This window comes from Columba livia, chromosome 2 (assembly GCF_036013475.1).
Source record: "Columba livia isolate bColLiv1 breed racing homer chromosome 2, bColLiv1.pat.W.v2, whole genome shotgun sequence".
NCBI classification, from domain to species: domain Eukaryota; kingdom Metazoa; phylum Chordata; class Aves; order Columbiformes; family Columbidae; genus Columba; species Columba livia.
In genome coordinates this window covers 92681689-92707287 of record NC_088603.1, presented here as the reverse complement: position 1 = coordinate 92707287, position 25599 = coordinate 92681689, and the positions used below count along the sequence as shown (strand labels likewise).

At 38.5% G+C, this 25599-nt stretch overlaps 1 protein-coding gene across 1 annotated transcript in view; it reads right to left on the bottom strand.

Moving 5' to 3' along the window:
* Positions 1-25599, bottom strand: part of RPRD1A (regulation of nuclear pre-mRNA domain containing 1A) — a 48899-nt gene that overhangs the window by 5187 nt on the left and 18113 nt on the right. The window lies entirely within an intron of this gene.

Below are 25599 nucleotides of genomic sequence, written 5' to 3'. Positions count from 1 at the left end.
CTGAATTGAGAACTTAAGATTTCACACTGTGTTGGAATACAGGTCAAACCACACATAATTTACATATTTAATGATTATGAGGCACTCTTCACATGACACAACATTATACAAGATAAAGTTCTTAGCAGTGTAAATCAGTGCACTAGAATATAGTTAGTGCTTACCTATTAAGAATATGAGACATAATGGAGAAGAATAGCAGCTTGTATGAAATCACAGAATCACAGAATCGACTGGGTTGGAAAAGACCTCAGAGATCATCAAGTCCAACCCTCGGTCCAAGTTCAGTCCACTGACTAGATCATGGCTCTAAGTGCCATGTCCAATCTCAGTTTAAAAACCTCCAGGGACGGCGAGTCCACTACCTCCCTGGGCAGGCCATTCCAATGCCTGATCACTCTCTCTGTAAAGAATTTCTTTCTAATATCCAGCCTAAATTTCCCCTGGCAGAGTTTAAGCCCGTGCCCCCTTGTGCTATTGCTAACTGCCTGGGAGAAGAGACCAATCCCCACCTGGCTATAACTTCCCTTCAGGTAGTTATAGAGAGTGATGAGGTCACCTCTAAGCCTCCTCTTCTCTAGACTAAACAACCCCAGCTCCCTCAGCCTCTCCTCATAGGTCTTATGTTCAAGTCCCTTCACCAGTCGTGTTGCTCTTCTCTGGACCCGCTCCAGCACTTCAATATCTGTCCTGACTGAGGGGCCCAGAACTGAACAGTTCTGCAAAATGTAGGAAGATTAGGCTACATTTTACAGGAGCATTTACATTTCAGAAATTTGGAAACACATTTTTTAGAGTAGAAGAGACTAAGCATTAGAAGGCAAAGAAGCACTTAATAGTGCAGCTGCAGGTTTTCCTGCAGCCTGGGAATGGCTGAAACAACACGAAATAGTGAACCTACACCTTGGATAATCAGCCCAGGGGTAACCAAGATCTCACGATTATAACCGCTTCTAAGTAATAGTAGGGAAAGAAATCAACATCATCCTGTAAAAGTGCCAAACATAAATGCTTGGAAGTTCCAGCAAGTATTAAAACACTGTGCAAATGTCTATAAAAGGTAACAGTCATGCTATTTACAAGGTCTAAACATAATTTTAAACGTTTTTTCTATACTATTACTAGCATGGAGTAAAAAGGAAGGACAATGAGGAGACCCTTTGGTAGTAGAACCCAATACAGTAGTGCAAATGTTAAATACCTGGGGCATGATCAAGATTATTGGACAAGGTCCAACACACATAAAAATAAAGTTTGCGATTATTAGTAGCAGTATGGTCTTCTTACCAAGGGAAGTAAGAGAACCACAAGAAAACTTTTTAATAGGAAGGTAATGTATAGCTAAAAAAAACCAATAAAAAACCAAACAATCTTTACATAGAGAGAAAAGAGCATTCCTGATCTAGGATCATTAATTCTTTATTATCATTTATATTTAAAAATTAAATGTTACAGTTCAGAATCTTATGAGATACTAAACATAGTGAAAATACTACAGATGCCCTGTCAGCAGAACTGTAAAACTCGGTGATGGTGCACAGTGCAAAGCAGTGTTCCTTTTATGATACACATGACCAAAAAAGTCCTATAACTGCAAGTCCCTTGGTCCTCATGAAACCATCACTTGCTCACACTTGCCCAAAACATTCTCTCTGGCCCAAGCAACTTCAGGACATGGCTGAGGAGATGAAGGGCTGTATCCTGATACCATATCCTTACAGTAATGCCCAAAGGCCACAAATACTTTACTGTTCCATAGCTAATACTAGAGCCAGAGGCCTCAGTGAGCTGATGCTGTGCAAGAGTCATAGTCCTTTGCCAGCATGTAAAAAGCCAGTAACAGAACACTTCTTGACCTCTTCACTGTCTGTTCTAGTCCAGATTGCAGCAATATTCTCATGACTATTGTTTTAGGGAATAGATTTTAATGTCAGATTAAAAGATAGATTTTATTGTTTAGTAAAACAAACAATTTGGCAATATACAGAACACCAGGTAACCAGAATCGCTGTTTTCAGAGGCGTGATGGCTGGAGATTGAACACTGGGCAACAAGGGCTTTGAGCAAGTTTGAAAGCTTGGAGACCTGGCCTCTGTTGTGGAAAATGTACTACTGCATAGATGAGTATGAGAAGCACTCTAAGCAGAATCAAAACACTCAAAAGGCCCAAAATCAGTAAAATAAAATAACTGTAAAGTAATTCCAACAGTAAATTCTCATAAATGGTGCTTGAATCAGCTGAATTCTGACCAAGTTTATTGTCTGTCAATGAAGAATGCGAAGCAGTATATCAGTATTCCTTCACAAGCTTGCAGCATGATGCTAGGCAAATAGGCACAGATCACATTTAACAGCTATATTCTCTCACAACTTCATTCCAAAACCTGAAATGTGCATTAAATTGGATTGCCAGCTCCTTGACTTACAATTGCCCTTAGCTGATAATAAATCCTTTCCATAGTAACACCACATTTCTGACATCCAGCATTTTCCACATAAATTTTGCCTGGGACTTGCTCCCTAGTGAATATCAGCTTGATGGATATTATTGTCAGGAGGCTCCTCTTCCTCACTAAGAAAAATGTTCTCAGTACTTTGGTTTCCCATACAATACAGTCATCTTCCTCTTGCCAACACCTTTAGCACAGTACACACACTCAGGAGCAGTCAAAACTTGTTCCTTGTGCCTCCTCAGAAATACAGACTTCTGAGAAAGTTTGCTCAACGTTTTTACTATAAAACTGAAGTAAATGAAAAATTACAGAAGGTTTTATAGTTAATTATATTACTGATGCAGTGTAAGCTACAGAATGCAATTTTAATACAATTCTGGCAATCCGAAGCAGCTACAAGTTAGATGTCCATGACAATCTTCTCCAACAAGTAGAAATATTTTTCATCTTATCCAGAGTACCCCATTTTCCATTACTCCCAAAACCATTCTAGAAATCACTGGAAATGTCTAGTTTTCATTACTGGTGAGAAAGATCAAAAGAGGTCCGATTTGCAAGTACACTGACTTAGGAGTTTTGACGTACTTCCAAAGGGGTTGTTTTTCACAGCTCGATTCTATTTAAAATCACTAGTCACTTCTAAAATTGTTTGCTTTTACATTTTTAAGGCTGCTAATATTGTCCTGGAATCACCCAAATAGTCCTGGACTGCTGGAATACAAGTATCAAGTACTCATTATCAACAATATTTGTTACATGTACAACCTTTGTTATTTTATCATAATAGCATGTGTATGTACCTACAACCTATTTCCTGAGTGTATACACTGAGAGCATGACTTAATTAAAGCAGAGGAGTGGGAATGCGGACACCCAGGTGTTATTTCTCATGTTGTTGCTCCATTAGAAATGTCATATCCTATATCACTGAGTCACACTTTATCCATATTGTTGACACTTCTAACTGCAGAAATCCCTATGGTGAATTTCAATTTCCATTTCACTATGTTGATTTTAAGATATACTTCAAATTACCCCTGTGTAAATGAGGCAAAATTCAAGCTATTTACTTCCAACAGTCAAGGACAGGCAGAAGTATTAATATGATGTTTTCTTTTGCTATGCTGAGCATAATTTGCATCGCTTGCTACCTATGGAGAACCTTACTCTTGGGATTTATGGGCAACCTGATGTACGGAATTAAAGTCTCTTCAGTTTCTTCAGTTGTTTAAGATAACAGTACTTTCAAGTAATAATTTTTGTACTTTCAGTCATAAAAGTAGGTTTATGAGATAATTAGAAGAACTTATGTTGCTCATCAGAATCCCACTGATTACTACAGTTTCCATTACTTGACAGTGTAGAATATGGATGTTTTGTGAAACCAATGCTAACAACATACCAATTCCACACCAAGATGAATAGTCATTCTATATCAAACAAGTACCAGGCAAAAAGCTAAATAATTTTTGATCAGACACTACAATCATCACAAATAATAAAACTGTGGACAGGCCAAACAGGCTGTGCACTGCAGAGAGTATTTTCCCTTCCAACTGAAACAGGCTGGAATAGATCTTAATATAGTTTCTGCAATTACCATAGAGAGGTGCCACAGCTGAAAACAATTTGGAACTTCACGGATATGCTTTCCCTTTACAATATTAATATGACTTTGAACCCTCCTCTGATTGCTAAGGCTATGGCATGCAGCAAAATACTGTGGGGCAGAAAAAGTAGAGCAAAGAAACAAAGTCTGATTCCAAAGCAAGAATAAATAGTTTGCAGAAAAAACCAAATACTTCAACTGCACCCTTGTTAGCTGCAGAAAGAAAGGTAGGTGGAAATCAATACTCTCGATACAGAAAAACAAAACCCCAAAGGCTTGAAAGGCCTGCAGGGTGTTGAGGGGGTGTGTGTACATCAGCATCCATAGCCTGTATGTACATCGTATTTAAAACAAAGGTCTCTGAATTTCTAGGTCCGTTCCAACCTTTCCATTTCAGGTGCAGACATCAGAGCTGTGTCACAGAGCAAAGGCAGCTCCCACCTGTGTCCAACAGCACAGAAGCCACTAGAAATCTTCAAAGGCTCAGACAAAGGCAAATAGCATGTGATACCCTGATATCTATGTTCTGATGTTCAGAAGCAGTACTTGTTTATAGACTCCATCTTGTTAAAATCTAATGTCTCACCCAGTCTGGGTATTTTTCTGCACAGTAGACTGACAATTAGACTTGGAGGAGTCAGATGAGCTTCACTATCGCTCTAGAAAACACATGAGCAGGGCTTAAATTTCGTGCTGCCTTTAAAAATTGGGCATGTCTCACATTCTTCACCAGTACGATTAAAGGCTCAACCTATTTACCAGTGTTATGGATTTAAAACAAAACACCTGAAATACCTTTCATTTAAGACACTAAACACGGTCTGAACAGATCTATATGCATCACATACACTTACAAAGTCGAAAAATTAAGGACAGTTATGAGCAGCTTAGGAAAGGACTGACTTGGCTAACTTTCAATTACACATTATGCCTGTTCACCAGAAAACAGATTTTTGGAAGAACACTTCAGCTTTCCAGTATGTTGGCATCTGCCAGTTTTCCATTAGGTCGTATCACATTTAAAGCAAAATAAATAGCAGTGAGGAAATGAGCACATACCTAGTGACTGCTTTGTTTATTCCTTATTGTTCTATGCAATGCCCCACATATTACTTACTGCACACATTACTCTGTATGCAGATTTACTAATATTCTCCTAGGTTTTCTAATGGCATACTTCACCATTACAAAACACAATTCATTATTCATAAAACTTCTTTGAGCTGACAGACCAAAACGAAATGCATCCTCTGAGTATCTCATTTTTCTTAGTACTTGAAATTACCAAGAACTTGATGCTTCAAAGCAAATTTTCTAAATTCAGTTAAAATATCAGAGACTCCTCAGTTTGTCTGCAAATGAAGCAACAGGAAGTAATGAACTCCAAAGTTTGAAACCCACAAACTAAATTAGTGACCATCTGGGGAAAGCCTGATTAAGTGACTTTGTCTACTATCAACTGTTATGCTGTGGTACAGACATGAATACGCTGCAGACCTTCAAACTATAAATTCCTGAGTGCAGCAGTAGTAAAAAGGAACAAAGCATTTTACCAGGACATTTCATATCTGAAGGGTGATTATGAGAAATGTGAAGTCCTTCGAAATGGTCACAAACTATTCTTCCCATTCCTTGAAAATGCAATTTCTTTGTCTAGCTGCTTCCAGCATAAACCTGGGTCTCAAATCTCCTTCACCCCAGCCTTGACTCCTGGTGTCCATCTGCATTCCTCGGACACTGTTCCTAGAATCAACCTCTCTGTCCAGCAAGGCTGTTCAATGCCTCACAGACTCCTGTCACATCTGCATTCACACCCAATACAAACACTCACAACTGGTTTTTGCCTAATTGTTCCCACCCTTTCTGGCTCCATGTCTGAATTCTTCCCCCTCCAACCCTGGACTGCACTTATCACTTTGTCTATAGTTTTGGCTGTGTCTGGTTCCAGTTCCACCTATTTCTCCCCAGTCCCATACTCAGTCTGTCCCTGTTCTCTGCCTAAATAATATTCCCATCAGATCTCTCTAAGACTTCATATCAGTTTTTGCTTCCATTCTCTTGGTCCAAAGGACTTCTAGTCCCTTCCAGTTTAGTCCTACACAATATTATGCTTTTCTGGCCAGTCACTCCCTTTCTTCTCAGCCAGCTGGTCTCCTATTCCATTCTTTACTGTCATGTCTAGTCCTGGATTCCTTCTTAATCTCTGCAGCCTCTGGTGCCAAGTTCCATAGGTACTTGTCCAAGTTCTGCATTCAAACCCACTGGCTTCCACCTCCCCGTTACTTAGACTCGTGGAGCCATGGACAACCCACCCATGGAAGAAGTTCTCTGCTCTCGTGTCAGGTGCTTGGCCCATGCTCAGCCCAGAGAACAACTGTATACAGCTACAACTGCAGGAGAAGTCTTCTTTCAGCAAAGCTGGAAAACTCTCTGGCAGAGCAGCTCTTCATGGAACTTATTAATGTTTTAAGAAATCTCTGATGACCATATTAAAAGTAAGATTTTTCCAAAGGCTTTTAATTTCATTAAATTCAGGTTGATTTTCATTACTATATCAAAAAGCATGCTCCTGACAGAAAGGATTTCCCCGTTCCATAATGTTTTGAAAAAGAACATGAATTATATCATCTCAAATAAAAGGTCATTTTTAAAGATTGTTTTACTACAAACTTGTCCTTAGCTTTATTCTTGAAGATTGCGGTGGCAAAAAATTGGTCAACATTTGGGAAAGTTAAAGAAAGTAAGCCAAGGACTTAAAAGTTTAATTAGCAGGAGTATTACTGGGCTTACTTGGTTTATATTTACCTCCATTCAAACATGAAAGGTCAGCAGTGATGAATTTTGATTTATAAAATAAATTACTATTTAAAGAATCATATAATCATTTGGGTTGGAGGGGACCTTCAAAGGTCATGTAGTCCAACCCCCCCTGCAAGGAGCAGGGACATCTGCAACCAGATCAGGTTGCTCAGAGCCCCGTCCAGCCTGGCCTGGAATGTCTCAAGGGATGGGGCATCTACCACCTGTGTAAGCAACCTGCTGCAGTGCTTCACCACCCTCATGGTAAAAAAATCTCCTCATATCCAGCCTGAATCTCCTCTCAGTTTAAAACCATTAGCGCTTGTCCTGTCACAACAAGCCCTGCTAAAGTCTGTCCCCATCTTTCTAATAGGCGCTTTTTAAGCACTGAAATGACATTGATTTAATTAGAGGATCTCTATGGGACAATGATTTAATTTAAAGCATTTCATGATGACAGATATGAGCAGCAGCTCAAATGAATGATGCCTGCTTGAGGTTAAATTTGCTCTCCTTGTGTTTTATTATCTGATACAGCATTTTTATCTGGTTGAAAATTTAGCCATTATAATAAAGCCTAAGTTACACAACCCCAAGAGATGCTTAAATTACATGGAGTTCTTAAGTTTCAACTCCTGGCTGACAGAATGAAGTTTTGTAGAACTTCTGGTGACAAGCAATCAGGCACTTCAGAACAATTGTGAGCAATTGCGCTCAAACAAATATTCAAGTTGATACTCTATACAGACACACTTACAAGGGATAAAGCAGAAGAGTTCTGAAAAGAACAAAAAATAAGTGGCTGCAGGCTCAGAAATAGCTTCTTGAAGTTTCACCTATGCACAAATGATCTAAAGGAAATCCAAATTAATGGCTCCCAGGGTTCAATTTTAAAGGAATCTATGAATGAAAAATGTTGATGGTCTACTAGAAAAACCACACCTTTAGCAATGCATTTGATAACAGTTGTGTAGTCTTCAGGCTCAAATATTCACTGCATCTAATAGCTGAACTGTAGAAGTTGTGTATGTCAGATGCACACCCCTCAATTTCACACAACCCTTCTCTGCAGGTCATTACATTACAACAGTCTCAGTTCCAACTTCAGATTCTACATGGGCAACTCATCTTTCTGAAGCTAACGCTGTGGGTGTTGAACAACAAAAACATGGACTGTGATGTTCATTAGTTCACAGAGACAAATGGACATCTGAAAGTGTGAAAATTCTGTAAAGCCAAAACTACAAGCAACTGTTTTGAAGACGAAAAGTCCATCTGAGAATGAAACTAACACTGCAGGTCACTAGGTAGGGAATTCATCTATAGCTAGCCAAGAGACAACTGCTTCAGATCCTTTTGTTTTCTCAAAGACAGATCTACATAGAGCATGAGACCTAATTATATTGTAGCAAGGCTAAGTGCTGGTAGCAGGCCAATCCAAGCAGCAGAGAGCTTGCAGCAGGCTAATATATACATACAGCTTTTGCAACTGCAGTGTAGAGCCGCTCAGTGTCAACCTGTGAGCAAGAAACAAAATGAATGAGAAGTGTTTCAATCCAAAGTGTTTTATTGACCTGAGACTGGGTATTAGCTACATTCCAAGGGAAATAAATAAAAATAATACAGATAGAGGACCTCAGCTTTCTGCTACAAGTGACCCCAGGCTGTTGACCTTGTTCATTTAAGAAATCTATCTGTGCAGGTCTGTCTCTGCAAAACTGGTCTTAGACATTTTGAATAAGCTCTTAATTTATTTTTTTTTTTAAATTGTTTCTGTCTTTTATTTTCCAAGTTCATAAATGACTTCCTATCCAACCTGAAGAAACAGCTGTAAAGGACAGCTACCTTACAAATGTCAGAACAGTCTCACCTGAAGAACATGCAGCTGCTTCTTATGAGATTTTTAAAGAATGGTTTTCAAAATAAGCCAAGAAACGCCAGGGTGTCACCCAATGCATGAATGCTCAAATTTTATCAGCTAGACAGTTTCATATCAAACTTGCCAACTCATTCTTACAATTTAATTAAGCAGGCTGAAACATCCATTTTAGATGGATGCTTTTTAAAGGGCTTGCCTTGTAATGCAGTTTAGAGACATGGATTCTAAAGAAGAGTATTTAGTGACAGCTCAAAGATAAGCATTCACAAGCCTGATCTGCCTTAACAGTAGTTGAAAGTGCTCAGTGTCACTTGAGAATTGAAACTATCCTTTACATGACTAACGAGAATAATTACCTGTGTAAGACCAACTGTTGCTATGCCACATGGTAATTCTGTTTTTCACTTTCGTGAGTGTGAAATAGATACTTCAAATGCAGTGTTCAGTGATGGGAGTGTGAGAAAGGTAGAGTTGGAAGGGCAGAACCACACAGTAGATATTCTGACTTATTTCTTGAAACTGCCCCTCATATGCCCTGTGGGAATATCTCCAATGAAAACTCTACTGTGCATGAAGCAAGCAAACAGCCGCAGTCCTTCTACAGGCAACAAGAAAGGAGAGAATCTTAATTTCCTAACAATGCACATCGATACAAGTTCTGTCATTTAAAAAAGCAGTGCTCACCCTCAAGCTTCAGGATTAAAATATTATGATGAGAAAGTTTTGCATAAGGGAGGTGATACTAACAGGTGATACTACACAGAGCAACTACAAGAAAAAATTCACAATATTAAAGTCTCTTAACAAAACAGAAAAATTCAGGCAGCAAATTTGGCAAACCCACCCATTTTTGACATTATTTACACAATTCTGAATTGCTCAAATAGCTAGTTTTATTTTATCATTAAAAGGGTGTAAAAAGAGGTTGTCAGGGCAGAAATTTTGAGCAACGAGAGAAGAAAATGTCTAGAGAGAAAACAGAACATGGAACAAGTAAACAACGTTAAAAAGAACAAGGAAAGACATATACAGTGTTTTTCCTGAAGTTTTCTTTCCCATTATGAACTATTTTCTTTCCAAAAGCAATAACCCCACTAATGCACATCCTTCTGTGATCTACTGATAAAAGTAAACACGTATCAGAGGTTAGTAATCATTTCTGTCTAAGCTGTCTTAGCTTTTAAAAACATCTTCCATCCATTCAAACTGCCTGCACTGCATTAAAAAGGTCTTTAAAATTATTATCCTTGTTTACATAGAAGCTCTAAGAGCACCTGTGGGGTTTCTGTTTTGTAGGTCTGTATTTCTATCCAGTTGTGGATGAAGAGACCTTGGAAGATCAGGTTATCAGGAGAATATAGTAAATTAAATATTGGTAAAGTAATTTATTACTAAGATAATTACAAATCAAAACATGAGTAATTCAGTAGATGTGTTACAGAGAAAAAATAATGTAAAAAAAAAATAAAAATAATGTACAATTTTTTTTCATTCCTTCAATTTTAACCCTACTTTTAACAAACGTGCCATTTTGTAATGGAGGAGAACACAGAAGAATCACTGTTTGCATAGTACAGGATTTCAGATATGCCTGATAAAGATTCTAATGACTCAGATTTCTGAATTGTCAGTAGGCAGTAACAAAATATCTAAACACAGTTACTCTTCTTCATCAGTTCCTTTATTGTATTTCCTAAACTACTTATTTGGATTTCCACAGTGTTGAAAAAAATGGAATTACACAAAGTAGTAAATCAATTAACTTCCCTGTTCTGCCATGTGCATCTTGCACGTCAGTATGCAAATCACTTAGGTACATTTTCACAAGCTACATTACCTTGGGTTTTTTTGTATGACAGACACTCCAAATTTCTCTTATTCATAAAAAATCCACTCTCACAAACTTGTATCAAAGGTTCCACAGAAAACCTCAGGCTCTACTTCCATTTGTATAGGCTAAAATAAGAACTTAAAATATTTTAAAGTGTTGTTTTTCCTTACAGTACCCCAGGAAAGCAGTGCAATATGTAGTTTTGATCAGATTTGATGTCCAAATTGCAAAATAATTACATCTGTCTCATTCCGCTGGTGAGCTGCTTCCGCATTCCATGAAAAACAAGACTTACAGCAGCAATGGACACTGTACTCTTGCTGCAGAAAAAGGCTTACCATTGTGGCAAATTGAATTGAATACAAATTGAATATATGTGACTTGTAAGGCAATTCGAGAACTTCTAAAGTACTTGTCCCTCTCTTCCCTACTTGTTCAATAAACTGTTAAGACTGGTCTGTCCATAAGCTCATGCTTCCCGATCTGTCACAAACATGAAGTCAAAAAGAAAAAACAAACCATGCCGAACATCTGACAACTGGGACTTCCATCTAGGGAAACAAAACCAGCAGGTCTGAACCTGCAGCTGAAGTTCAGGCAAGAGCTGGACTGACAGGCTGGCACAGCAAAACCAGCCTGCCAGGACACGTTTTTAAGATTTCTGGTCTGCTGGACATGATCAGTTGTAGGGTAGTGTAAGTGCTTATAAAGAACAACGTACATCACAGAATCACAGAATGTCAGGGATTGGAAGGGACCTCAAAAGATCATCCAGTCCAATCCCCCTGCCGGAGCAGGAACACCCAGATGAGGTTACACAGGGATGCCCCCAGGATAGGTGTTTCTAGCCTGCTACGAGGTAGAGGGCTCAAGTATTAGGCCTGGGTATGTCACTTTGCTTTCACCCTGCACTGCAACCACCATGCAAAAGGGCAATGTTTCCCCAATGTAGGAGGGGAAACAATAAGAAGCACTAAATCTAAGGTATGCATATAGCAAATGATTTATGACTTAACCATGACTCATAATAAAATATAAAGACTTGCACCTAAACTTAAGATATCGTCTTAAAGAGGGACTGTAACTCACTGTGCGTTCAGATTTTTTTATTTAAAGGGCTGGCCTTGTAAAGCAAAAGGCAATCTATGTGTTGGTACCCTGTAAACCCACTTGTGACTGAAAATAAAAATCAAGCCAGCCAGGCACTGCAAGCTGAAGGGCCTGAGCAGCCCAAAGGAGTGCTCGAGTGACTCCCAGCCAACTCCAGTATGTCCCTGATATTGCAACACAGCAAGAAGTGCACGTTGCCCCTGACAGAGGACAAGTAACTGCTGACAGTGCAGAGAAAGCACAACCATCCCTCCTTTTACAGCTAAAAAGAACAAACCACAAAAACACGCTTTTGCCACTGTTCAGGGAAAGTGACTTTCTTGCAGCTACATTATCAAGAATAGTCAAGACAATGGAGCCGACTAAAACCAGGAAAGAAAAAAAAACTAACATCCCCACTATAACTCATATGTAGGTTGAAATCTGCAACGGTGTAGGGCATGTTACATTATGTTTCCAGATCAACTGAACTTTGGAGGAGAAAGTTCATCGTGCAACATGGCAAAATCTGTGTGTCATAGCATAAAAGTATGCTAGGTACTCAAATATTGGAAGAAAAAGTATTGTTAAACACATATGTCATGAAAATTGGGCAACACGCTTTACCAAATAACTGTATGCAGTAGCGTAAGAGAAAGCTTTTCTGCCATTAGACATTTTGAGGGCCGTGTAGAACATGTCTCTTGCAGAAATTGTTTTAATGGAAGTTTGGACCTTGCAGAGTTGTCAGAATTGTACAGTATCCCTTCCTCCCACTGCAGCATGGAGAGCCTGCCTGCTGTCCCCCATAACAGTTCATCTGTGTATGTTTTTCACAGATAGCTTTTGTATTATTGGAGCTGTAATGAAATTTAGTATTTCCCAGCATTTTTCTCCTACTGAAACATGGGCACTGGCTCACATGCAGAAAATAAATTTGCTCTAAATCTTAAAACATAATAAAATTATGATTTCTTAAATTAACAAATATTCTTCACTGTAAGAGAGACATTGAGGTGCTGGAGAGAGTTCAGAGAAGGGCAATGAAGCTGGTGAGGGGCCTGGAGCACAAGTCTGATGAGGAGCAGCTGAGGTAACTGGGGCTGTTTAGTCTGGAGGAAAGGAGACCGAGGGTGGACCTTAGTGTTATCTACAACTACCTGAAAGGTGGTTGTAGAGAGGTGGGCACCAGTGTCTTCTCCCAAGTAACAAGCATTAGGATAAGAGGAAATGGCCTCAAGTTGTACCAGGGAATGTTCAGATTGGATATTAGGAAAAAAATTCTTCACAGAAAGGGGTTGTCAAGCATTAGAACAGGCTGCCCAGGGAGGTGGTGGAGTCACCATCCCTGGAGGGGTTTAAGACACATGGATGTGGCACCTAGGCACATGGTTTAGAGGTAGACTTGGCAGTGTCAGGTTAATGGTTGGATCTGATGATCATAAAGGTCTTTTCCAACCAAAATGAACCTGTAGTTCTATATGCAAATGCTATGTTTTTATCAATTACATTGAAAGATGCAAATCTGGAGTTTGTGCTTAGCATTTTATATCTGGAGAAAGCTAAAACCTAGATTCTACATTTTGGTCTTTACTACTTTTGGTATTTTTAAGAGTAGCTTCTGTAAACTCTCATGCTCTTTTAGGTATTACCTAAACAGGTGTTAGCTATTCAGACACTAGAAGACTATGAATACCTACAGGTAACTCCAAAACTGAAGTTCAAGTCATCAAGATTATTCTACAACCAACATACAGAATCACTCTCAGAAGGCTAAGAATTATTGCTTACCATTTAACAGAAGCATAAAGCTATAACCTAAAGCTGCTCTTGAGTGTGCTGGTTTTCTGATCATGTGGTGTGAAAAGAACATTCATTTTCCACTAACTACAGTGGCTGTTATGCAGCATGGCTTCAAAGATTTTGGGGAAGGATATTTGCCGAGTTGTACATGCATACATAGAGGGCAGAGGACATGAACGGAATAAAAGAGATGTTCCTAGCCAGCACAGGGACAGGAAGTTTCTCTATGTTGAACTGTAAGATTTGGAAAAAAAAAGCTAACAATCACTTTATGGTTTGCATTTACATCAGAACAATTTTCAACTACATGGCTTGAAAGCAGTCGCATGATTCTTTGGAGTCCAATCTTAGTAACACTGATCAGCCCAATAATAAAGCAGCAGCCCTCTAGGATCCCAGGGTTAACACGTAAGTGTAACAGCTCTACTGGAGTGTGGGCTGGGGATAAAGGAAGACCTTGGTGTTCCAGAAAACTGGCCTGAATTCTTCTCTCTGCATAATGCAGAAGACACTAATCATTCAGGAGATAAAAAAATAAACAAAACAAGTTTCAGGGTGCTGCTTAGAAAAAATGCTGAGAATATGGGTATAAAGTGGCTGCAGAAGAAACAGCAAATTACATTTTTAATGACTTTGCAGCAATAAACTGACAATCCTTATAAATTACAGGTGAGAAGCTAACGAGGAAATCAAAGGAGTAGTGGTTTAAAGATTACTTTCTGGAGAATATCCTAGTCACATTAAATTTCTTGTTGCTGCGTTCTAAGACAACACTATGGCACAAGAAGAAATCCAGAAATTATTCATTCTTGAGAGGAACATGCTGCCTGAAAAAGTTCATGCAGGTTCCCTGGAACCAAAGGAGCGCATAGTGACTGTACTTTCTCTTTTTGGTTTGTACCTGTATCACTGCTCAGCTTTATTCCACAACCTTTCAGCCTCAGGATAAAAGGGCTTTAAGATTAACACTGCTGAGCAAGAACGCCTGATTTCTTCCACAGATAAGAATAGTATAAATAGGGACTTTCCACTCCTACATCTTCATATAATGGCATAGCTAAGCACAGTAATTGTGTTAAGGCCAAGAGAGTAAGTTAGTAGGTATACACATAGAATATATTCTCTCAGAAGTTGCATCTAATATCATCCAATACCAAACGATGGGGGTTTTCTACTGGAAATGGCACTCAATTCACTACATGACCTGTAGCAGCAAGCACAAGAAATGCCTGGCTTTCAAGATGGCATGCTAAATTGTTTTGCTTAACAGTCTGTGTACACAATACTAGCAGAGGTACAGCTTCTAAATCTAACTTGTTTGAAACAAAAGGTTGTTTAACGTACCACTGGTTTAAAAAACAGCATCAACATAAAAAATCACTGCCTTGAGAAAAAAAATGTTCTCCTCGGGCAGAAGGAAGAAAATGAAGAAAGAGAAAAACATGATTCACTAGCACCCACGGAATATCTGTCACATTGGTTATTATGGAATCATAGAAGAGTGAAAGACTGAAAACATACGGCTGAAAGATACCCATCAAATACCAGTTTAACTAACTCCCTGGATGCCAAATGATTATCAGTATCTGGGAGTCCAAATACTCCAGAATAAAGATGGTATAGTGATGGCACAGCTCACTCAATTTATCTGTCAAATATACTGACCTTATAAATGAGCCACCACCTTTTCACCACAGTTCACCATGGCTGATGAATGTCAAATATCTCAACCAGAAAACAGGCGATTTAAAATGGGAGATTTTATGATGCTTCTGGAATACATCTAGAATTTAATCAGGATTCACTTCGATACTCTGAACTCTAAGGCAATGAAGAGCACGAGATTCAGCTTCAGCTTCACTGTTGAGTCTTGACAGGTAGGACAGAAAAGAGGAGGTGGAGAGAAGGAAAGGAAGAGGAGATTCTACACAAATGCAACACTCTCAGTGTTTTCTTAGTGACCACGGTTTGAGGAAAAAGCAGAATAAGCGATAGTGCAGAAATGAAGAAATAAAGCTATAAAGTCGGATTACAAATAGTGAATTAGGATATAATGCAGCAAACTACCGATTTCCTGCCTCCTACCCTTGCAGAATTATTCCTCCTACTCTAGTAGTTACTAGCAACCTAGAAATAAATTAAAACTTTGTGTGTTTGAAACATTGCCAAGTGGAACACTTGGGGGAGTTATGCCGTCTGCTCAGTCTTCTGCCTTCTACTGTTTTCATGATCAAAGGGCTCGCATTTATCAGGATCAGGACAGCTCTGGGGCTTGTTTTTAAAGGAGTTACAAGCAGTTCAGCACTCCACATAAAATCCAATAACTTGTTTACAGGTACAACTTCAGAACAATGAAACGATGTTGTCCCTCCCTTGCTCGCTGATGAATGAAGCATTTGGGCCAGAGTAAAATGCACCTTGTCTGAATGCTGTTGACATAAGAGAAACAAAAGGATGAAAAGAAATACATAATTATCAGTGCAAAGGGGTAATGAAAACTTAGCATTTGAGGAACTAGAACAAAGTATCTACTTGACCTCTAGGACTACAGTCAGATGTAAACCTTGCTTCTCCAGATTGTTTTATTGCCATTTTTGACATGGTGTTAGTGTGGTATTTTCAAAAGTGACTTCAAAACAAGATTTTTTTGAGTGGTGGAACTCAAAAAAGTTCAAATGCTTATCTCCAACTTTCAATTCTGTGCCTTTCAAAACTTGACCCTCCCTCTTGCAATGTAGTAAGTAACAAAGCAGCCACTACACATTTCCTAACCCCAAACTCCACATGCAGCAGAGCGTTAAAGTCACTGCATGTGCTGGCTGCAAAACTGAATCTCCACATCTGGTTTACGGGGCCTCAAAGAAGGAGCAGCATTCAGAAGTCTGGTTCGGATGTATGCAGAGACAACAACCAACCAACAAAACCCACAGTGGGAAGTGTTTATCTCCTAAACTTAGTTATTTCTACAGTATCTATTAGTTAACACTGACCTACACTGAAAGCAAAGACTCACAGAATAGCTTCAGATACTTCAGGACTTAGGTTAAATCACAAAATACCAATTAATATTCCAGACTTCTGGTGCACATCTACCGGAACTTCCACAATTACTTTAAAAAGCATGTGGCATTCATCCTATTTGTCAGCTCCCTCCCTCACCCCTGCTTACAAGTGACATGTATGCTCTGCCAAACAAACCCAGCTATGGGGAGAGAACTGAACTCTTGCACCAAGAAACCAGCCTGATTTAGGGAGATTAGGCAGGGGCCAGATAGTGCTGTTAATTTATCTCATTATTTTGTCCACCAATAAAAATATAAAATGTGTCTTTCAGGTCCACTATATCTCCTGCCTAAAACATCACAGTTCATTCCCCTCCTGCCTATGCTCCTCAAAAATACCATTCTTATTGGTTTTTAAAAAGTGGTGTTTTTTCTTGTTTCGTTTGTATGTTTTTTTAATTGGTAACCTAAAGGTGTGGAAAAACAAGTAACTAAAATTCCTTTTTGACACTTAGACAACAAAGCATTCCAAATATTCCCATTTAAACATGTTACATCCCACTTCAAATACTGAGGCTCTTCTTCAATTTGAAAAAAGTTATGACAGCAGACTTTTCTTCATTTTCTTCGTGGAGCAGTGTACTTGATTTGATAACTGTGCAAAAGGGTTTGTTTCGGTTTCTTTTTTAATAATTTAAAAATACATTATAAATTAAAATTTACCAAGCCATTGAGAATTTAGATCCTGCTGTGAGGTCAATTCACAAATGAAGAAAATTGAACAGAAAGGTGCTTTTGTGAAGACAAAACTAAAACAGCAGCAACTAACCACACAAGGATTTAATCTAATAGCAAATCAGGCAAGAAAATAAAGCAGCCAGTGATGTTAGAGAGAGCAGCTCCAAACACTGGCTCTTCAGACTAATACTTCCAGAGAAATACTGTTTCATCCTTGTTATCACTCTCAATATTACCATTTATTCAAGATGCGGTAGCACAGTGGTAAAAAAGCTGCCCAGTGAACGATGATTCCTGTAAAGAAACAGCTAAACATCCCACCTCCATCCCACAGTAACTCCAACCCAGTGTACCCTTTCCAACTCTTCCCTCCCATCCTAGTATCCACTGACACCTTCTACATTGCCCAACCATTGTTTTGGCAAAGAGCAGCAGAGGTCATGGCTGGTTCCAACCTACACAGGCTGACTGAACAGCAGTCTGAGGGGAGAAGAGCTGCTAGAGCATTTCTTTGGGCCTCTCTTCTATCCACTTACAAAATTAATTTCATCAAACTCTTAAGGAACAGAATTATTTTTAAGACTGTTTCATTTTCAAGTGAAAGAGGAATTGATAGACTGGCAGCCTGACTACAGTAGTCAAGTCTCCTGAGAAATCAGACTAGCACAATACATAAGTCTTCTATAATAGTAATTCACTCTCCCCTCTTCCATCAATTACTGCCAGCAGTAGCTGAGAAGTGTCAGAAAAATGTTTTGCCCTCTCTAATCAAGGCAACTTAATGTATTTTTTATTTCAGAGATGTATCTTCATACTAGATTAGTAGAATGAAATTCCAAGACAGAGCCCATTTACAGGATTTATACATCATCCTAAATTTCCCTGTGTTCTGTTTCACCTTACTTCCATCATTTTTAGTCCACAGCATTTCAGATTTTGGCAGAGGAAAAACTTCACAAACATCTCCAAAGTGCACCGATGCAGTATTCTTTTACTTGGGGCAGGACTGAAGATCACAGCTGTTTCAGCGTGAACACACAAAAAAATATACCCTGGCCATTCCTTTGGTCCATAATTAAATTTTAAGGCAAGCGTAAGGACCACTTCATACCCTTACCAGGTGACGGTGAGACTCCTGTGACAAAAAACTTCCATTCCTCCCTTTCCACAGCTAAGAAACTACTCCTCAGCAAGCACAGGCACGGACTACACTGTTTCCTCACCGCTGCTGAAATAGCTCTCCCAATTGCTCTCTTACTTTTCCATTACACACCCCAGAATAACTGATGCACACAGCTTCAAGAGACGGCCATTAATCAGTGCCAGTGTTTTCACACCGTCTTCAACCATGTTTTAAATTCTTAACTTCCAAGTCATTCCCCCCTGCAGATATCTGCACCGCACCCCTCTCAATCAAGGAAACGTAGGTAGAAGCTGGATTATTTCCTTCATAAGATAACACATTTTGAAATAAGGTCCCAGGGAAAAAAAAAAATGTGTTTCTATATATATAGATGATAATAAATCTCAGCTTCCAATTCTAATCAAGGCAAGAATGAACACTTCTACCAGGTGGCTGTAGCATCATGTAAAAGCCCCACACTTCTCTTCCTCCCATTCTCCCCTCAGCATTTTGATTCCAAGGACATACATTGTGTATGGAGGTAAGCCTTCCAGACTGGCTTCTCCAGGGAAAAAGGCTGGCATTATTCTTGAAGATTAATTTTCAGAATCAGGCCACTAATTAAACTACAGTTACTACTAAATGAAAAGAAACATTCTTCAGAACTCTGCATTTAACCTGTGTGCTTTATCAGAAAGACAAAGACCATTTTTAAGAACTGTGTTTTTCAGCAACAACCTAGCTAAGGGAAGTGTTGTTTTCCCCTAACAATTTTCATGTTTTATCAGCTGGAGCTCTACTGCACCATGATGCGGCCTACTATTCTGTGGGCTCTTTAATAACCAGGGATAGCTTTTTATATAAAGTCTGGATTTATTTTTTTGACTTAGACATTGGTATGTGATGTTTTTGATCTGTAAAACTGATTTTCACATTTCAATCCTACTGAACAGTATTTCTACCCTCTACATTTAGTCTTAGCTGAAAAGATATGGAAGTTACTCATTTCCATGATCTGCTACTTAACCAGAGGTTCCTTAAAATGAGCACATTGGAAAGCTAGTGGTCAAACAAGAAGACCTCACTACCAGGATGTGTCAGCTAACATTTGATTTGTCTACTTGCTTGTGCCTCTATTAAGAACTTCAGATGGAGAATTTGTAATTAACAGAAAAGTAGAAGGTGTCCTCCAGATCATCAGTAGCTATTTAAAAAGAGTATACAAACCAAAAAAAGATATCTGAAATGATCACAAACCTTGTGACTCGTTTAGTAGTACCACTACACAAGACCTTTATTAATTTAAACTAGGGAAACAAAATAGTTTTGGTGTCTGATTAAAGCAACTAAACTATGAACGCACTCACTGATTCATATGAACTCAAATCATCTTGACAACAGAATTATTCAAACTAAAAATGAAATTTATCTTGGTCATGCAAGTTTCATGTGAATTCTTCCAGGTTCTTTTTACTTTGAGACTGAGGGGTGACCTCATTAATGTTTACAGATGTATAAAGGGTAAGTGTCACGAGGATGGAGCCAGGCTCTTCTCAGTGACAACCAATGATAGGACAAGGGGCAATGGGTACAAACTGGAACACAAAAGGTTCCACATAAATTTGAGAAGAAACTTCTTCTCAGTGAGGGTGCCAGAGCACTGGAACAGGCTGCCCAGGGAGGTTGTGGAGTCTCCTACTCTGGAGACATTCAAAACCCACCTGGATGCCTTCCTGTGTAACCTCATCTGGGTGTTCCTGCTCCGGCAGGGGGATTGGACTGGATGATCTTTTGAGGTCCCTTCCAATCCCTGACATTCTGTGATTCTGTGATATTTTTCATGTAACTGATGGATTTGGTAACAGACAAATTTTAATTCAAGCTCTGGGTTTCAAAAACAACCAACCAACCAACCCACAATATTGCAAGTGCACTGTCTTTACATATCGCAAATTGTTCAAGTATTCTGAAACACGAATATTTCACTCTTAATACAACTTTTTTAAAATGCAAACAGGTTTTTTGTCATAAAGACATAATCGAGACTTACTAATTAGTTTATGCCAGTTAACATCTCTTCCAGCAAGAACTTTACTTTCCCCTGTGCTGACATTAAAATACAACTAGTAACAAAACCTAATTTATTATTTCAGTAGGAGGCTCTGAAAATATTTGCCACTTTAGACTACTACAGAAACAGATTAATTATTTCCCTATGTATATATGAGGACTCAAGTAAATATGAGCAGTCTGCCCAAGACCTACAGTATCTACACTGGATGAAAACTTTCTTTAAATGCTGTCTCACCAACAGCCAGTTGTTGTCCACTTGCGGACTGTTTCCTTGCTGCACACGCACTCTTTAAAAAGGAATCAGCCCTGTCTACAAAGCACAAGGGGTACCATGCCCTGCAGCAGATTTTAGGCATATCGATTTTTTAATGCTACACTAGTTTTAAGTGGAAACATCAAAAGTTTGTATCTGAGAATGAAATCTGCTTTGTGCAGTTTCAGCAGGGCTGAGAGAAAAAGCAAGCTGATGTTCTAGCCATTTCTCTTATTCTGTCAGAGATTCCTAGAAGCACGTCTTGTCAGCCCTTCCAACCAACTAGGTCATTATCAGAAATGCACCAACAACAACAATCTAACTACAATATACATCACAATAAAGTGAAACCTGAGTGACCTGAGCGTGGTGCTTCTTCTTAATTGCACATAGAAGCTTGTTAGACAAAAAAAAAGTTTCTAGATCTTAATGATGGCAGGAAAATTTTCCAAATGCAACTTTTGAGTATCGGTCTAATGGCACAGGCTTTAATTAGGACAATTTAAAGAGAACACTAAGGAGCACAGCATTTGAGTCAAACACAATTATCTTCAAATACACATGGGCTTATTTCCCTGTTAAAGTACAAGAAGACCTTAGCTAAAATAAGAGATTTCTGTTCAGTTTGTTTATACAAGCCATCTCAAATCGTGGAGCAGAGCTTTCCAATAGCTTCCCTTCCCGCTTCCTTTCCACATCTAACATTGAGTTTCTTTCTGGCTAGTTACATTTTGCGCTGAGTCTTCCCCAACAAGACTGCCTCATTCCAGTGTGGTCTTACATTTCTATTTAGAGTTTACAGTTGCTTCAGCAAACTCCAAAGGCAAGTTTCTAGTTGCAGGAAGCATATAAACAGGGTTTACAGTTCTGCTGACTTTGTATTCACAATGAAGATGAAAAAAATATGTACCTAAAATTTGAGAGGTGGAACGGCACAAACAACAGAATTTTAAAAAGTCTAAACAGCAACAATATTACTGTGGAAAATTAAGGCTTGTAGCAAGGGCACAGTCTTCGCTTGAAAGAGTAATGACATAAAGAGGTGCTTCAGTTTTAATATTTCTTACAAGTGTTTTGGTTTTTTTTTCTTCCAGTAAACATCTCATCAAAGCAAAGGGAACATTGCTGCAGAAAGCACCAAAGTAACTTGCCAATCTACAGCTGTCCTTCAAAAACTTAAGTTCTAAACAGAGCACTGATTATTCCATTTTCAGTTTCCGACCCTCTCAGATATTTGTTTGCACAAAAACCCCAATCCATTACATACCTGCAAAGCTTGTTCTTCTGAGGATGAGACAATTAAATTCATTCATTTTGGTTAACAGTATCAAGTTTTTGGCTTGCAATAGCCACGAACATTCTGTCTAAAAGTCTTATGAATAACAGCAAGCCCTAGTTAGATAAGACCAGTATCTTCTCTTGGTATTTTTATAACAAGGAATTCAAAAGTTACCTCAAGGGTACCTAGTATCTTGTACTTGCCTTCTTTTTTTTTTTTTTCCCTTCTTAAATAAAAAAATAACTGGTAAGTTGGAATGTAAAGGCTAAAACACCCTGTTCTTCACAAACAATAAGGGTAAAATTGGTAAAATTTCTGTAAATACAAAAGCTATACCATTTTTATTACCCTGTTTCAAAAACAGTATCTTCAATTTGACAACCAATGCTTTTAGAACATGATGAACTGAAGCAACAGGTTATCCTTACTTCACAAGGATGAGCAGAGTACAACCTACAACCTGCCTGATCTACTAGAAAAGCCAGGATTTATACTCAAACATCTGCTAATTCAATTTTGAAAGTGGGAGCTTTCAAAGTGTTTCTGTTACTCTGAATGACAACACAGAGCTCTGAAGTCTAATATTCTTTCAGGTACGGATTGAGACACTATATATCAAGGTATCCGAGCTGTAATTATTAGATGATGATATAAAAAGGGATATTTACTGGTCAAGTACAGAGAGGTTGTAAGAAGTGTGACAAGTAAGCGTTATTCTCATAAAATAAGTACAGCACAGAGGAACAAAATGCACTGAACACTTTGCGTTTGACATAAGGGCTGCTGTTCTTCACTCTAGCCCAGCAAATTACTTCTACATAACCTATACAACTGCATCTCCTGTCACTTTTCAGTACTGGAAAAAAATGCTCATGGAAACAAATCAACTACATTTAAAAAGATAAGTTAGCAACCTGTAAGCAGGCTTAGCAAGCCTACTTTTACTGCAGATAGGAGATACAACTTGTGTCTCATTTTAAACATCACCTCACGTTAACTTCTAGCCTAATATAGCTTAAGGACAGATGAGCATTACAGTGATTAATTCTCTCCAGTCATCTTCAAGTAGACAATACAAACTACTAAGCTTGGTTGGGGCTTTTTTTTTTTTTAAAAAAACAAAACAAAACAAAACAAAAAAAAAAAAAAACAAACAAACAAAAAAACAGTGACCATATTCACTAAAGGACTTGGACTGTGCAACTCAACTTGAAGATCAATGGAGCATTTACACTACACATCATTCAAAAACAGCAGATGACCAAGGGCTTTGAACCAACCTACACAAATCTCTAAGCACAGGGACCTGTTTCTGAACCTCATTCCATTTTGGACAGGCTAGGATGGGGAGAACAAGAATGAAGAGAATCCATCCATTAGACATCCTGAGCCTCTATTTCCCTCCTGATGGTTCAGAGTTACATATGTTTCTGTGAAGAACAGTGAAAGTTACTTGAAACTGGCCCACAAGAAGAAAATTCTGGCAAAAGGTCTCCTCTATTTTTTTGGTAATAAGAGATCCAGAGTGATGTTCCCCTCAGCCCAAAAATACCAAGATCAAGCACCTCTTTCGGTAAAGGTCATATACTACCCTGAACTGGAAGCACTGTCAAGCCAGCTTCAATTTCTGAAGCTGTAATCATGAACAGAAATGAATGCAATGGTTCATACTGTCAAAAGAGATGACACAACATGGTCTATTTGCTATCATTACTTACAGTGAGTCTTCTGCTGCCTAACATGTATCAGAAGATCTTAAAAGTAGTTCTGACAAGTATGGATGAACCTTATTGCCCACTTCCTGATATTTCCCAGATACCAATTCTGTAATCATTGCACTGTTAACAGCAGGTACAGTACAACTCAGTTCTAATTCAAGATTGAGTTACTGTGGTGCTGTCACACTCAGGGAGTTGTACATCACCTACAATGCTGCAAACTCCACCCTATGACAAAAGTGGTGCAGGCTTCATGCTACAAAGCCATCTTCCTCAACTTCAACCAAAGCTCACCAAAATACTTTAGCTGCTCAGCTGCAAGGTTATGAAGAAAATAATCCAAATTATTTTAAGTGGAGTTGAAAAGCATGAAGCATGACTGAATGCATTACAGTTCATCTAGCACTCAAAAAAAGGAAGCTGGCATACAAAGGTACTAGGTACCTGTAAGGGATAAAAAACCACAAACAAACAAAAAGCAGCGAGGAAAGCACTACACCCTGTGACAACATGAAGACCATGGTGGAAGGAAACAGTAGACAGACAATCTGGCACTGAAAACCAAAACCTAAACACAGGAGGCCTGTTATGCCACTGTCATCCCTACGTTCTTTGCTTAACGTTTTTGTCTGCATTTGAAACCATTAAGCTGGAACTGAAAAGCTTCATCTCCAGAGTTACAGACTAGGAAGACAAATTGCCTGCCATCTACCCACAAAATCCCATGACAAAATTAAACTCTTTAGAAACCAAGCTATATTGAGCTATAAAGCTCAATCATGAAGTAAAACTGCATTGAATATATATTCTCTCAACATGCTAAGAAACCACAAACAATTAAAAACAGATGTATGAATATAAGGATATGGATATTCTTTATACAGCTGTAGAAAACAAGAAATGCAAGATGGCAACATTATCAGTGAAAGTGTCTTAATTAAACTCAAGCTGCTAAAACACGGCACGCCTCCGGCAGCAGCATTTCCTTCATAAAAATTTTGATTTAGTGACACAAATGTTCCCCAATTTAAAACAGTAAGTTGATAGAAACACTATGTAAGCAACTGGGTCATCCAGCACACACTAAGTGTAGCGATGCAATGTTTTCCCCTAACATCAAAACGATGATGAGAGCAGGCTGTCTTGTTCTTCTAGAAAAAGGTCGTACGACGGCCTGCCCACACTTAACAAGTCACGTATGATTTTGAATTATCAAAGCCTTTGTGTGAAATTTCGTAAGAGTTAGTTTACTCTGTAATCAATAAGATTCCAGAAAAGGCACATACAAAGCAATATGAAAAAAACAGTACATCAAGTACTTCTCTTGTTCATGTAATCCCTGTATTTTTAAGGCCATTTTAATTCTAGAATGTCTACAGGACACTATTTTCTCACAAGCAGATGAACACACCTGGATATTACTCCTGGATATTACCTGGATATTATGTATATCTAATCTACATCTAACTCCTGCCTAACATAAAAAGCTCTTTTTTTATCAGCCTTCAGTGAGATCAATAAATCAGCCAACATTTATGTCCAAAAACTAGGGAACAGGCAGGGGGGCAGGGAGACATGGGTCACAACAAGGAAGCAGAGAGTAAAAAAAAAAAAAAAAAATCAGTCAAAATAGTAGAAAACAGGAAATTATATTAGTTCTCAAAGTTCCAAGGAAAAAAAAAAAGGTTCCTACAAAAAAACCTTAATGCAAAAATCTCCATTTTCTCTAGCAGACAGAATCACATCTACTTATCAATCCAATAAAAGTTTCCAGATACACCTACAGTACCACTGAAGCTTAAATATTTATGCCTTAAAACTTAAAAAAAGTGAATGGAAAACGCTCTATAGGACAATTCTAAATTTGAAGGGGGCATCTAGAGGGGCAGAAGAACAATCATAAAATACATCTTCTTTGTTACCTACATAAAATGTAAAAAAGATGTACAT